The sequence below is a fragment of the Belonocnema kinseyi genome, chromosome 6 (assembly GCF_010883055.1).
Source record: "Belonocnema kinseyi isolate 2016_QV_RU_SX_M_011 chromosome 6, B_treatae_v1, whole genome shotgun sequence".
Taxonomy (NCBI): Eukaryota; Metazoa; Arthropoda; class Insecta; order Hymenoptera; family Cynipidae; genus Belonocnema; species Belonocnema kinseyi.
This window is the reverse complement of record NC_046662.1, coordinates 69,043,576-69,058,884: the sequence shown is the minus strand read 5'-3', so window position 1 is coordinate 69,058,884 and position 15,309 is coordinate 69,043,576. Positions and strand designations below refer to the sequence as shown.

Sequence of the window (15,309 nt, the reverse complement as noted above, 5' to 3'; positions counted from 1 at the left end):
CGCATACTTTGAATAAAATATTTGTTATCATTCTCTTGAAATAAATGTGTTTTTTTCTTGAAAAAATACCGGTTTCATATGTATACACCTGGTATATTACTTTATGTATAATTTAACCATAATTTTAGGAATTAATTTGAATTTCGAAAGCAATAGAACAGAAATTTCATTCCTTATTTTAACATTTTTCTTTTGTTTTTCGGAATTTAATCAATTTTGAAAAACAGTTACACTTATGAATAAAAATTGGGGATTAGGAAATCACAACTCACTTCTTAAATAATTCTAGTGTACTCTTAAGTCCACAGAAGTAAGAATGATGATAATTTAACAACTAGATTTGAAAAAGTAAATTGTCATTTGGATGTTTGGAGAATCCATGGGAATTCATAGAAGACTCCAAGAATTATATTTAGCTTTCTCGTTTTCTTTACTTTAAAATTAAAACTTTTAACATTAAATCATAAAATTGAAATCGTGCCTTGAAAGGAATTTAACTTAGTTTTCATAAAAAGACTTTCAATGAATACAATTATTTCCTTTATTCATTTATATTATTTATATCATTCTTGTTCATATTTAAAGTTTCAAAATTGAATACGGTTTAATGCTGAACGCCTTTAATAGGAAATTTATTACTTTTGAATTTTTCAGACTTTAAATAAAATTAATTCTTTATTTTAACCGCAGTATCATTTAAATTGTTGAATTTTGATTTCCTTAAATAATGAATTTTTCAATTTTGAATGGTTCAAAATAAACATTGTTTACATTCTAAGACTTCAAATTATTTATGTTCTTATTTTCATATAATACAATTTAGCATCATTTAATTTGGAATTATACGATTTAAAATTGTTTTGTTTCAAAAAATCTTCTAATTCAGCATTCTTGAATTAAGGGCTTTTGAACTTAACATTGTTTACCTGATGTTTGAAATTATAAATTGCTGAATTTGAAACGTTCTATTTTTACGAATTTTTACGTTTTAAACTTTTAAAGTGTTTAACAATAAACAAATTTTTAACATTGTATTTTTGCATATTAAAATCCTCTTATTTTAATCGAATTCAATTTAAAATTCTTGTTTCATTATGTTTGTTAACCCAACAGTACAAAAAACAATTACAGACAGGTGAGCGAAGGGGGCTACCCAGGCGAAAATATTATGTATAGTTTATACATAGTGTGAAGTTTTATATATAATATTCCTTTGTTTTATACAAAAAATGTATAAACCAAATGAATATTATTTTTAATACTTTACACTATGTATATACACAATATTTCCACCTGGGCTAAGTTGATACGGTTATGTAATATTTAAAAAAATCAATCATAACGAAAATCCACGTTTCCAAAATGATAGTATTATTTAAAGTTAAGAAATCACAATAAAAAATTGTAATAACATATTAATGAATTCAATATGGGCTTACTTATATTAGTATTTTGATTTTTTCTATCATTCCGACAGATTAAACGGTAAGTAAATAAAATAAAAAATATTTCTTAAGTTCAATTTTGCATTAAAATAAAAAGTATTTGTTAATTAAATGGATTCTTTAATATAAAAAAATAGTTATCTGATTGATCCTGGGATTCTGAATCTTTTTTATGTTTGCCATTTTCAACACTGATCCATTTTAAAGATATTTACAATTGCAAATTCGCCAACTTGTTTAATTTTACATGTTTATAGTTTGAAATCATGAAATATTGAAAATCTTTCGGAAATGGGCCTATCTTGAAGATTTGCAAACTCTTCAACTTTAATGATTTATAAATTAAAATTCTTAAATTTAGACCATGCTGAAAATGAAATGTCAAAACTTTGTAATTCTAAATCTTCCAAATTGAAAAAATTTCAAATATTAACCATCAGAATTATCAGTTTTAATTAAAAATGATTGAATTTCGAAAATTTAGTATTGAAAATTTTTGCAGTTTTAAGATTAGCAATTGAAGAGTTTTCAATTTTTAAGATTCGCAACTGAAGACTATTCAATATTCAATGTTTATAATAGAAAATGATAGAATTTTCAATGATTTTTATTAAATAGTTCAATATTGAATATTTTAAATCGAAATTCATTCAATTTTATAGATATGCATTTGAAAATTCTTCAATTGTGAATGGTAAAAATTGGAGCGTTTCTTTTTGTAAATTTTTATAATTTATTATGTGTGTAACGTATTTTACATTATATAAAAAAGGAATTGTTATCTAGATGTCTCGGTATTAAGTAACTAAATTGTTCCCAATTAAAAGGACTGGAATTGAAAAAACGAGTTTTTCCGTCGTCAAATCCTGAAATAATGCTTTTTTAAATTAATTTTTGTTTTTAAAAAATCATTAAATTTATCAACTAATTATGATTGTAGCTGAAATTATCTTGAAGTTTCGAATTGAAAGGACTGGCATTAAAAAAAATTCCACCGACAAATTGTTGAATAATGCAGTTGGTTACTAATTTTGTTTAAAAGAATCATAAAATTTATAAAATTTTTATGAACTTTGCTGAAATTATCATGAAGTTCCTAACTAAAGAAACTGGCATAGAAAAAAAACGATTTTTTCTCTCGTACAATGCTGGAAAAATGTATTAGTTTATTAAATTTGTTTATGATATCAACAACAATAATCTTCAGAGAAATTTTCTTTCCATTAAAATGTATTCCATTATGATTTAAAAAACCTTTATTATTCAAAATTATAGAAAACTCACGTTCGACAAATAATTAGTTTATAAAAAGTTTGTTTGGTCAGTGTATCATGAATCATGATGCAAGAATTTTAAATAAAGTTAATATATGGAATTTAGGCGATATCAATAATTTTCCTATTATTTATGAGAACCAGGAACGTCATATGGAAAATTTTTTGAGCTTTTTAAAAATTTTTCTTGTCCAAATCGGTTAAATTTATGGCCTGTACGTTATCCTTCTATCATAAAAAAAAGGTTGCGATATAATCTCGAAGTCTGAAGCCACATTATCTCTTCACCTATTGGTTGGATTTAAACGCACCGCCTATTCTTTAGAATCGAGATCAGAATCGAGATCAAGGGAATCTTTTATGAAGTCAACGCATGCGCACCGAAATGCGATCTAGAATCATTTTTAGGTTAAGAACAGAGCTGCGTATTTGGGTGCTTCCATGTCTGTAAAGCAGGCAGCCTGCATGAAGAAAACTCATAAGAGTGCAAGAGATGGACCATTTTCTATCTCTCTCATTCTCATGGGTTTTCTGCATGCAGGCTGCCTGCTTGCAGAGGCATGAAAGCACCCTTATGAAGCCAAGGCATTTCCGCCGAAGTGCGCTTCCCGAGTGATTCGTTTGACAGCGGTAAATGCTAGAGATACAAGTCAAGTCTAGAGTTTGAATTGTACAATTTTGACTTGCATTTCATTCAAAGTTAGCTCTAAAACGCCAAGGCATGTTCGAGGATCTGTTTACATTATGGATGTAAACATTCCTAGCGATCGTACCGAATTCGATTGGAGCTCATATTTATTTTTTTAAACATTTATTTAATCTTCAAACATTGTAATTATTTCAACAATTTTCATAAATGGCTATTTTTTAAAGAATACGTTTAATTCATTATGTTGCTTTGTAAATATACAAGAAATCTTAATTATTTAAACCATTTTAATTTAAAAATAAGGACTAAGAATGTCTAGCCAATGACTCTTTTCTATGTTGCTTTGTGAATCTACAAGAACCATTCATTATTGAAACAACTTTTATTGAAAAATTAAGAATTTGCCCTTTTTTCTCAAAAGTAAGTTTGTTTATCAAGTTAACTAAGAATGTTTAACTGATGACTATTTTCTATTTTCCTATGCAAATTCACACAAACTGTTAATTATTTAAACAATTTTAATGAAAAAACTAAAATTGACCTTTTTTCTAAGAGCCACTTCGTTTGCGGAGTCCAACTAAGAGTGTTTATCCGATGACTCTTTTCTATATTGCTTTGTAAATTTACAAAACTGTTAATTATTTAACCAATTTTAATTAAAAAATTAAGAGTTTGCTCTTTTTTTTACAAGCCAATTGTTTAAAGGATTCAAGTAAAAATGTCTAAACGATAACTCTTTTGTATGCTGCTTTTCAAATTTACAAGAACTAATAATTATTTAACCAATTTTAATTGAAAAATTAAAAGTTTGGCCTTTATCCTACGAGTTAAATTGTTTTCAAAATCAACTAAGAATGTTTATACGATGACTCTTTTCTATGTTGTTTTGCAAATTTACAGGAACTATTAAGTATTTAAAGAATTTGAAATAAAACATTCAGACTTTGGCCTTTTTTCTACAAATTCAATTATTTTACGGAGTCAACTAAGAATGTCCACCGGATAGCTCTTTTCTGTGTTGCTTTGCACATTTACAAGAACTGTTATTCATTTAAATAATTCCAATTTAAAAAGAAGAGTTTGTCTCTTTTCTGTGAGTTAATTTTTTTACGAAGCCAAGTAAGAATGTCTATACAATCACTCTTTTTTATTCTGCTTTTTAAATTTACAAGAACTATTAATTATTTAAACAATTTTAATTACAAAATTAAAAGTTTGGCTTTTATCCTACGAGTCAATTTGTTTTCGAAGTCAACCAAGAATGTATATACGATGACTTATTTTGTATATTGCTTTGCAAATTTAAATAAACTATTAATTATTTCTACAATTTTATTTATAAGATTAAAACTGACCTTTTTCAACGAGCCAGTTTGTTTGCGGAATCAACTAAGAATGTCTATCCGATGACTGTTCTATTTTGCTATGCAAATTTACATAAACTATTAGTTATTCAAACGATTTTAATTAAAAAACTAAAAGTGACCTTTTTCTAAGGGTTAGTGTGTTTGTTGAGTCAACTAACAATGTCTATCCGGTGACTCTTTTTTATATTGCATTGCAAACTTACAAGAACTATTAATTATTTAAACAATTTTACTTAAAAAATTAAAAGTTTGTCCTTTATCCTAAGAGTCACTTTTTTATGGAGTCAAATAAGAATGTCTATCGGATGACTCTTTTCTATGTTGCTTTGTAAATTTACAAAAACTGTTAATTATTTAAACAAATTCAATTTAAAAGCAAGAGTTTAACCGTTTTGATACGAGTCAATTTTTTAACGGAGTCAGCTGAGAATGTCTGTCAGATGACTCTTTTCTATGTTGCTTTGTAAATTTACAAGAACTATTATTTATTTAAAGAATTTCAACTTAAAAATTAAGAGTTTGGCCTTTATCCTACGAGTAAATTTGTTTTCGAAATCAACTAGGAAGGTCCATTCTATGATTCTTTTCAACGTTGCTTTGTAAATTTACAAGAACTATTAATTATTGAAACAATTTCAATTAAAAAATTAAGAGTTTGGTTTTCTTTTCTACGAGTAGTCTCTATTTTCTAACATAATTAACTAAGAATATCTTTTCAATGATTTTTCTTCTCTGATGCTTTGGAAATTAACAATTATTAATTATTTAAAAAATTTTGATCAACAAATTTATAGTTTGGATATTTTCGAAGTGAGACGCATAATTTGTTTACGGAATGGACTAAGAATGTCCTTCGATGATCATTTCCTACCATACCTTGTAAATTTATAATGATTATTATTCATTCAAACAATATTCATAAATACATTGAGAGTAAGGGTATTTTTCAATCAGTAAACACAATTTTTTTACGAAGTTAACTAAGATTATTTTTGCAATGAATCTTTCCTACGTTATTTGTTTAATTATCAAGAATTATTAATTATTTAAAGAACTTTCATAAAAAAATTCAGACATTGTATATTTAAAAAAGGAAAGGGTCAGTTTTTTTTACAAATTCAATTAAGAACATCGTTCCGATTAATTATAATCATTAAATTTACATGTTTTATTATTTAAACTACTTTCATGAGTAAATTAAGAGTTTGGGCAGTTTTTGAAGAATAGGCTTAGTTTGTTTGCGGAATCAACAAAGAATGTATTTCCAATCACTTTTTACTACGACACTTTGCAAATTTACACTAATTATTTATTATTAAAATAAATTTCATAAACAAATTCAGAGCTTCACTGTTTTTTAGATTTTGAACTATTTGAACATTTTAAACAAATTAGTTTTTATAAGAAAATGTATGCACTATATATTTAATAAGAATTAAAAAAGTAATTAAAACTGTAGGATGGTAAAAACTTTCATTTTCATTAGTTTCAGTAATTATTTCTATTTAGTAATTTCTTCCAGTTATTTCATAATAGTCTATACGAATTTTAGTACAATTTGATGAAAATGCGGCTACAAATGAAATTATTCGAATTACTCTCAGTTGTCTAAACATTTTGCCAGATGAGATGAAAACTGCAGAAAACCATCTCCCGAGTTTATCCGGGTTTTCAAAATTCGAGTACACAACCAAACTTGCATAAAAAAGTTTAGTGTTGCACAATAATTTATTGTGCATCTTGAGAGGGTAGTCGTGCAGCGCCGTGCACAAATAAAAGTTATTAAAGCAAAACTGAATATCGCGGTATCTTATTAAACTTCATTTAAAAATAAAATGATTGCAAGTTAAGCAATGGTTCGCGCGCGAAGCGCGTATGAACTTCTAGTTTTTAAATAAAAAAATCATTTTTTCTCAATTGTGCATGTGCGACTCTACTGATTGATCTAAGGATCACCTTTCAGTCAATTTTTTATGTTTCATCGGATTAAATTCTAATTAATTGCTGCTTTTTTATATTACGCTTTAACCTTGTGCCACATTGACCTTTAGATTTTATACAAGAAAAAAATAAATTCATCAGACTTTTTCTGAAAATATTAATTAATATTTAAATTTTGGATTGGCTTACATAAATTACTGTTGGATAACTTTTTTAATTATGAAATTTATTTACTTTACGTACATTTAATCTTATGCAGTATTAAATACCTTGTTTCGTTTTTCTTTGCGAAAATTCTCAATTTTCATCCACATTTCTTGCATACAGTTTAATTCAAAATCAGAATAATCCGAAATCTTAAACGCAACCTATTTCCTAATAATAATTTTTTCCGCTGAAAGTTTTCGTTCCCTTGCAATTAACTAGATAGATGAAGTGATCGAAGAAGAAAAAAATAAGCCCCATAAAATTTCTTATAAGAGTGAAGATTTAAAAATTTCATTTTTGAAAAATATTTTTCGGGGTGTATTTTACACTAATCAGATGCTGAATATATGATTATAGTAAGTTAAGAATAGCTCCTCTTTTACAGTTTTGTAAATAATCTTTGTAAACAAATACGCAGCTTGACAATGCAGAATAAACTATAAATAAATGTCTTTTTAATAACTCCCTGTCTAATTTTTTTAATTTTAATAAACGTTTTTATTTATTCAAACATTTATTATAAACTAATCTATGTTTAGTAGTAACCAGTAAAACTTGTTCATTATTTCAATTTTTTTAGTGGAGAGTTTTTGATTTTTTCTATTGTTTATTATAATTTTATTTGATAAAAAAAGAACCAAAGACATTTATGCTTAGAATAAAATATATTAAAATAATTATTAATTAATAGAATATATTATTCACATGTTTAATTGGCGTCAATATGTGGTACCTAATAAATAAATTATCTATTTATCATATAACCAATAGCTCCGTAACTCTTCAAAACATCTATATAATATCTTGAGTTTTTTTTAAGAAGGAAAAAATGTTTTCTTTTTTTTACGTCTGCAAACATTTTTATTTATAAATAAATATAAGCAGAACCTAATAATGTCGACATCTTCCAGACTAATTGTCAGACCATTACTGTGGAAGATATTGAAATTTTGAGGTTTTGCCTATATTTATTTATGAATTTTTTTGATTGGTTATATTAAAAAACCTATTTAAAGAATGTGCTTGAAGCTCCAAACGTTCAAATGAAATATATTTTTACAAATGGCTTTGTAAGCTAGAAACAGTGCTGAAATACTTATTCAAATTATATTGGAAATAACAGATTACAAAATAAACTTCGAATTCATTATTTTAATCGTAGTTGCAAAGATATTTTTGGATCAAATAAATCCGCGAAAAAAGTTTCGTTCATTTGAACGTTCTGAACTCCTGGTACATATCTAAAGAAACACATAAAACATTGCCATTTAATTATAAAAGTTATCGAAATAATTTACACTTTTTGTCATTTTGGAAAGTATGACAGCAACGAATAAATGGTAAGATATTCTTGGTTGATGCTGTGAAAAAATTGGGTTTATTTGTGGAAAAGGGTAAAAATAGATATTTGTTTAGACAAATTGTTCGAATAATTAAAATTGGCTGTAAATTTAAAAAATTGAGAAATCGAAGTAATTGTAAGATATTTTTATTTGAATCCTTTCAAAAAATGAGACCATTAAAGAAAATGATGTGAATGTGCAATTTTTTATAGACATTGTTCAATTCACTTTTTATCCCCTTTTCACTTATTGATGTAATAATTAATGGAAGCTAACAGTAATACATTCTTTAAACAATTCATTATTGTTAATAACTATCTTCTCTTAGATAATTGCTAGCAAGTTCTGGTTTTTTCTGAATTTTTTTTATTTTACTTTGACTTTTTACTTTTAAGTAAATAGTAAATAAATATTAGAGAGAGTCAACTTTTGGACAATCTCTTCTTTTTTGTGAATATATTTTTCTGAATTAAAAAAGATATTTGAAAATTATCCAAATCTTTTAAATGGATCCTATTAAATGTAAAATATTCCTAAAGAAGTTACTAAGAGTATTTTTGTTTAAATTATTAATAATATTAATATGTATTATTTGTTCCTAAATAAAAAGTCAAAGAAAAGCTGAAAATTTCATAAAAAGCCGCAACTTTCTAGCATTACTCTGAAAGGAGATATTTATAAACAATGTGTTTTTTTTAAATAATGATGATTTTCAAATTACATTTATTATTTTCTCACTAAGTAAAAATTGGACGAAAGGTTACAAATTTCATAAAAAACCACAACTATGTAGCATTACTATAGGAGAAGACAGTTATGAACAATAATAATTTGTTTGAACAATTGTATTTGTTAAATTGCATTAATTATTACCTCGCTCTGAGTGAAAAGTTGACAAAAAGTAGAAAATTGTCGAAAAGCCACAAACTATCTGCATTACTATAGGACAAGATAGATATATAATGAATAATTATATGTTTATACAATTATGTTTGTTAAATTGTATTAATTGTTACTTCGCTCTAAATGAAAAGTGGGTAGAATGTTGAATATTTCAGAAAGAAACTGAACTTTCTAGCATAATTCGGAGAGAATATTATTAAAAATAATAATAAATTGTTTAAATTACTATGTTTGTTAAGTTTAATTAATTATTATCTCAATGTAATTAGGAAGTAGACTAAAAGTGGAAAATTGTAGAAGAAACTGAATCTTCCTAGCATTATTCTAAAAGAATATTATTATAACTAATGATAAATAGTTTAAACAACTATTTTAGTTAATTGATTATTGTCTCGGTCTAACTGAAAAATTGAAAAATTCGAAATGACCGCAACCTTCTACCTCTATTTTATAAGAAAAGAGCTAAAAAGAATAAAAACTGTTTAAACAATTCATGTGAACATATAATTATCAGTGGAAATATGCGGCAATTTTTTGCCAAGAATGTTTATTAGTTTATTATTCGGAAATTTTTTAATTAGAATATTTTCTCTTCAGAGAATTTTACTATGTCGGGAATTTTATTTTTCGGAATTTTTCAATCTTCCCATATATAGCATGATTTTTTTCGAAGAGGAACTATTCTTGATTATGAGGACGATTTAAAACGCATAAAAGTTTATGTAAAAAACTATATTTTCTAGGATTTTGTTATGTCCCCGTGAATTTACCGTTATTTAAAATCTATACAAATTCGTATAAAAAAATGGTATTTTCTTTTTCAAATCGAAAAATAAATTTGATTTAAGATCGAAATAAATCTACTTTCTAGTGGATAATTTTCTGCTGAGAAAACAGACCATCAAAAAAATTCACAATTCATAATTAAATTTTCAAAACTACCTCCTTTTCGGCTTATTAGAGACAAATGAATAACAAAGAAAAAAGACAGAGAAAAAGGAAAAAGTCAACCAAAACCAACTACTCACTTTTTTCTTATTCTTTCTCTGTCTTTTTTATAATAATAGGTAATCAACATGATTCGAGGTCAATGTAGACCTCATGTGGGATTATTTATAGGATAATTACTGGCATGAAAAATAAAAAAATAATGGTAATCAAAATAATTAAAATATAATCTGACAATAAAAATATGTAAACATTCTTTCTCCCATAGTAAGGAAAAGAAATTAATTTCAATCAATATTTAACTGTCATACTTTGTTCCATCTTAAGAGATTCTTTTTTAAATTAATAGCTTTGTTCCCTCTCTCTTTACAAATAACATCTTCATGAATTCTCTTATTTCCCTCATGATAAGGGATTTTAACATCATCCTAATTGAAGTCATGACCATGTGTAATTTTATACTTTGAAAGGACTGAATGATATCTAGGATCTCTATGAAAATGTTTTTTATACATAATTTATCCTTTTATCCACATGGTTTTCAATAAAATCAAAGCGAGAATGGTCAAGAAAAAATAAAATTGTTTGCGTAGTTCAATATTTTCTTTATGAAAAACTGGATTTGATGATTTAAGAGATCTCTCTGTCAAATTTCTTTGTAACTCCTTTCTTTTTATTTTAATAGAGTGATTAGAGAGAAAATTAAGTATTCTTTCCGAGTAAATCCTTTTTTCTGTATCAGACTGTGATAATGCGTCTTTCGTCAGTTTTAATTAAAAAGTTATATTAAGAAAATTTAATTCCTCTTTAGTTTCTGTTTCAAAAGTAAATTGTAATCTTGGTTGTATGCTGTTAAATGCATTTTAAAAAATTTTAATTATTTGCATGTCCATAAAGTGCTGATTAATTTACATTTCTTGTAGAGCATTCAAGACCAAAATCATTTTTTTTTAAACTTCATTTTCGAAAACCTTGGTTACTAGTTCAGCTAAAATAGAAGACAAGACTGATTCAATGAGAGTTCCAAATTTCTGTTCATTAAAATTATTAAATTAAAAAAAAAACCGATTAAAAAACATGGTTTATAGCATCAAGAAAATGTCCCTTAGGAATTTTGTTACGAATTTTAATCAAATCCCATTGTTTTTTATGACAATTGCGACTCTTTCATAAGGAATGTTTGGAAACATGGGTGTTACGTTAAAGAAAAAAAGCATTTTAACTAGTGTTGGGTAGAAACTTGTTGCTAACAACTAAGTTGCTGAAAAGCTACATTAATTGTAACTTTTAGGGCATTTTTTACTATTTGAAAAAGTAACTTCAATTTTAGTTACTTTAAAATTACTTTTTGTTTTTTGCATACCGCATATTAATAGATGTTCATGAGTCTGTTATGTGTAGAAAATTAATCTCTTTTGTTGGAGGATTCAGCTTTTTTATTGTAAATTCTTCTTTTTTGGTAAAATTAAAGAAATTTAAATGAGAATCTAAAACGACCAAATTTGGAAAACCAGCAAAAAATGTTCCTTTTGAAATTTGAAAAAGATAACAATTTTTTCATAAAAAAGAAAAATGAAAATGAAATATATTCTCATTTTCTTTTCTCTTTTTTATTTTTGTGTAAAAAAGAAATTTTTTTCTTTTCATTTTTAGGAAAGAATTGTTATTTTCAAATTTCAATAGGAACATTTTATGGTGGTTGTCAAAATTTGGTCAAAAGTCTGATTTTCGTTTTAAACATGAAACTGTTTTGTAGAAAATTCGTCTTTTTGGTTTTAAAATTCAATAATATAGTAGAAATTTGTTATTCTATTTTGGCAGAAAATGAATATGATTTGGTTGAGAATTCAGCTATTTTGTTGAAAATTGGTCTTTTTTAGTTGAATTCAACTGTGTTTAATTTCAAATACAAATTCAACTAGTTGGTTGGAAAATAAGGAACATATTTATTTTAAATTGATAGCTTTGGTTTAAAAATTCAACTATATTGCTGAAAAGTGTTGTTTTCGGTTTCAAAATTCATCTCTTTTGGTAAAAAAATTCCCATACAAGAATCAGCGATTTTTTTTTAATTCGTCATTTTTGGGTTAAAATTTAACTACTTGGTTAAAAGTGGAACTACATTGTTAAAAATTTAGTCGTTTCCTTAAAGATTTATAATATCAGTTATAAATTCATCTCTGGTTGAAAATTTAACTATTTTGTTTCAAATTCCTTTTTTTTTGTTAGGAAATTACAATATTTTGGTAGAAAATTGTTTGAAACTACGACTTCCAATTTATTAGTTCGGCAATCTATTGATGAAGGTTAGTCAGTTTTATGGAAATGTTTGATCTTTCCGATTTTGTAACCTATTTCGTGAAAAAATTACAATATTTCCCCTTTTTGCCTCTAGAATTATTATTCTTTTTGGCCTTGAAATAATAGTGAGATATCACTGAAATTATTGATGAAGGAAAACGAGAGGTGCAAGTACCTTTTGGGTTGAACTCAATCCAAGCCCATTCTGTGCTCTGATTTATGTACTTCTTTTAAAGCAATGACACCCATACTTTGTTCTTTTGTTTCTACGTGAGATCGAGGAAGGTACCTTAAATTCAAATAACCCATTTTCATCAATAATTAAATCTGATGTGAGACGTGAGAAACCGAACACATCCGGACCTTGACGATCGGCCTTTCGCGGTGGGATCAAGAGACTGACTCGAAACGTGCTCTGGCTCAGAAAAGTCAGTTGAGACGCGACTCCGCAACCGAGCGGTTCGTGTCCGATCATTATTACTTTTTAAATCAATCATCAGAAAAGTCCTTCAGTGCTTTTTTTTTTAACACCTCAGTAATATCACAGAGTGAACTGCTCTCGCAGATTCCTCATTTTTCTTTTCCCTCATCGGAGTGCACATTATTTTTTAAATTAATTTTTTTCGATTGCTTTTCTCGACATTTGCGAGAGAGATTGGGAAAACTCCCGTTTAAAATCCACTCACCTGGGTCATGAGACAGCCTCTGTCTGTAAAATCGTGTTTCTTGTCGATGGATATTTCGGGTTGAAGATTTACATAATAGGTATGTAAATGAAGAAAGTCTCACTCGCCAAACCTCCAATGACCGCACATTTTCTACACCTTTTTACGCCAGAATTACCTCTCTTTTTTATTGCTCTCTTGCCTCAGCATTTTCACTTTCATTTTTCGATGAACCGCAACAAATCGTTTCAAATGTAAATTCGATTTCACTCTCCATTTTTATCTAATGATGCTGGGAATACAGAAGTAAGGATCTTAACACTTCTTTTAAGTGGTATTTTTTAATCCGGTTGAGTGAAATACTTTTCTTTTTGAGTAACTAGTTACAGTTACTAGATAAAGTTACTTTTTCACTTGCTTGATTTTATATTTTAAAAATCAAAAGTACTAAGATGATAATTCATAAAATCTTAATTTAAAAAGAAATAAGCATTAGTTTAAGTAAATAAAAAATACACAACATATTTTGGTAATTGTCTAGTTTGACGGCTTCTGGTCAAAATGGCTCGAAAACGTATTTAAATGGTTCAAAATTATTAACAACAGCATAATAAGAATAAAACAAAATAATCCGGTAGTCACGAGCACTTTTGTATGCACTAATAGGTCCCCGAGATTACTCTTTTTCAAAAGGTAAAAAAGGCCCCTGAATACGAATATCTTGGGTTTTTTTTTTTTATTGAAAATTCCCCTAATTTTTGTTTTAAATTAATTTAGTTGAAAATTTGTCTTTTTTTGTTGAGTTCCACTGTGGTTAATTCCAAAGTGAAATCTATTTTGGTAGAAATACTATCAACTATATTTCAACTTATTATGAACTATAATAAATGTGGAAATGAATAACATAATATTATAATATTAATGTATTTAGTTAAAATTTCATATTTTCGGTTGGGAAATTCAACTCTTTTGCTGAAAAGTGTTGTTTTCGATTTAAAAATTCATCGCTTAATTTTTTTTTGGGTAAAAAATATGTCTGTAGGGGGTTAATCTATATTGTTGAAAATACGTCCTTTCTGGTTGAAAATATAATTACTTGCTTAAAAGTTGAACTACATTATGTTAAAAAAATCATTTTCGTAGTTGAAAATTCATAACTTTACTTAAAAATTCATGTCGTTGGTGGCAATTTTAACTATTTTGTTTCAAATCCTTTTTTTTCTAGTGTAGAAAATTCAAATATTTTGGTAAAAAATTAGACTGATTAGTGATTCGTAGAAAATTCGACAATTCGGATAAAAATGAACTTCTTGGTTCAAAATTAATATTTATTGTATGAAAATTCAACCATTTGGTTGACAATGAATGCATTTTAAGAAAAATTTAACTGTTTTGATAGAAAGTTAAACTATTTGCTTGAAAAGTAACTCTTCTGTTCAAAATTAATTTTTTGCTAAAAATGCAGCTATTTGTTTAAATTGCGTTTAAAGAATTTTTAAAAATAATTTCATTATTTATTCCTCACAGTCGATTGCTCAGCAAAATTTAAAACTTGTAGACTGTCTGTATCCAGGAAAGATTTCTGAGGTAAAAAGAAATATTCCGATCGAATGAAAATTACTCTCCTTAAATTGTTGTTAAAAAGTTGATGTTTTCAGGAGGAATCGTTTTCTCTTGATTTATTAATAAACAATCATCCAGATCAACCAGTGTCATAATAGTGCTTCAAATTGTTACGAAACCTTTCTCTAGCATTAATAACCAAATTTTTTGTTCGTAATTTCTTTCGATAAATAGTTTATAACAATTTATATAAATAATGACATAATTTTTTGTTGATAACATTTATTGCTTAATTGTTTATGACAATTGATATAAGTAATGACCCTCAATAACCATAATTGACCTCAACTTTTTTTATTGATACTTGAAACATGATTAAACTTTTCACTCTCGTGAAATTCTCTCGTACGATGGGCCATTATTTATTCACGGCCTTATAAACAATGTATTTTTTATACATATACGCTTCCTTAAAAGCCAGAACTTTCAAGTTATTAGAGATTACCTTTTTTTATATCCGTAACTTTACCGTAAACAATATAATTATCTTGGGTAGCCTCTTTGATACCTGCGCCTTATTATTTATAACTATTCTTATTATCAAAAATGCTCAATTCAGAAAATCGATTTTTTCTTAATTTTTTTCTTAATTTATGTTAAGAACAATAGTTATATACAAAAAGGCGCAGGTATCGAAAATGCT

At 26.5% G+C, this 15,309-nt stretch overlaps 1 protein-coding gene across 4 annotated transcripts in view; it reads left to right on the top strand.

Annotated features, from left to right (window-relative positions):
* The window catches only part of LOC117174267 (3-hydroxy-3-methylglutaryl-coenzyme A reductase), a 116,929-nt gene that overhangs the window by 22,506 nt on the left and 79,114 nt on the right, over positions 1–15,309 (top strand). For 2 of the 4 annotated variants that reach the window (XM_033363183.1, XM_033363184.1), the window contains exon 1: positions 12,831–13,143. The exons of the other annotated variants lie outside the window; for them this stretch is intronic. The gene's annotated coding sequence lies outside the window, so the exon portion shown is untranslated. Of the gene's footprint in view, positions 1–12,830; positions 13,144–15,309 lie in introns of those variants that run through there. 4 annotated transcript variants of the gene reach the window in all.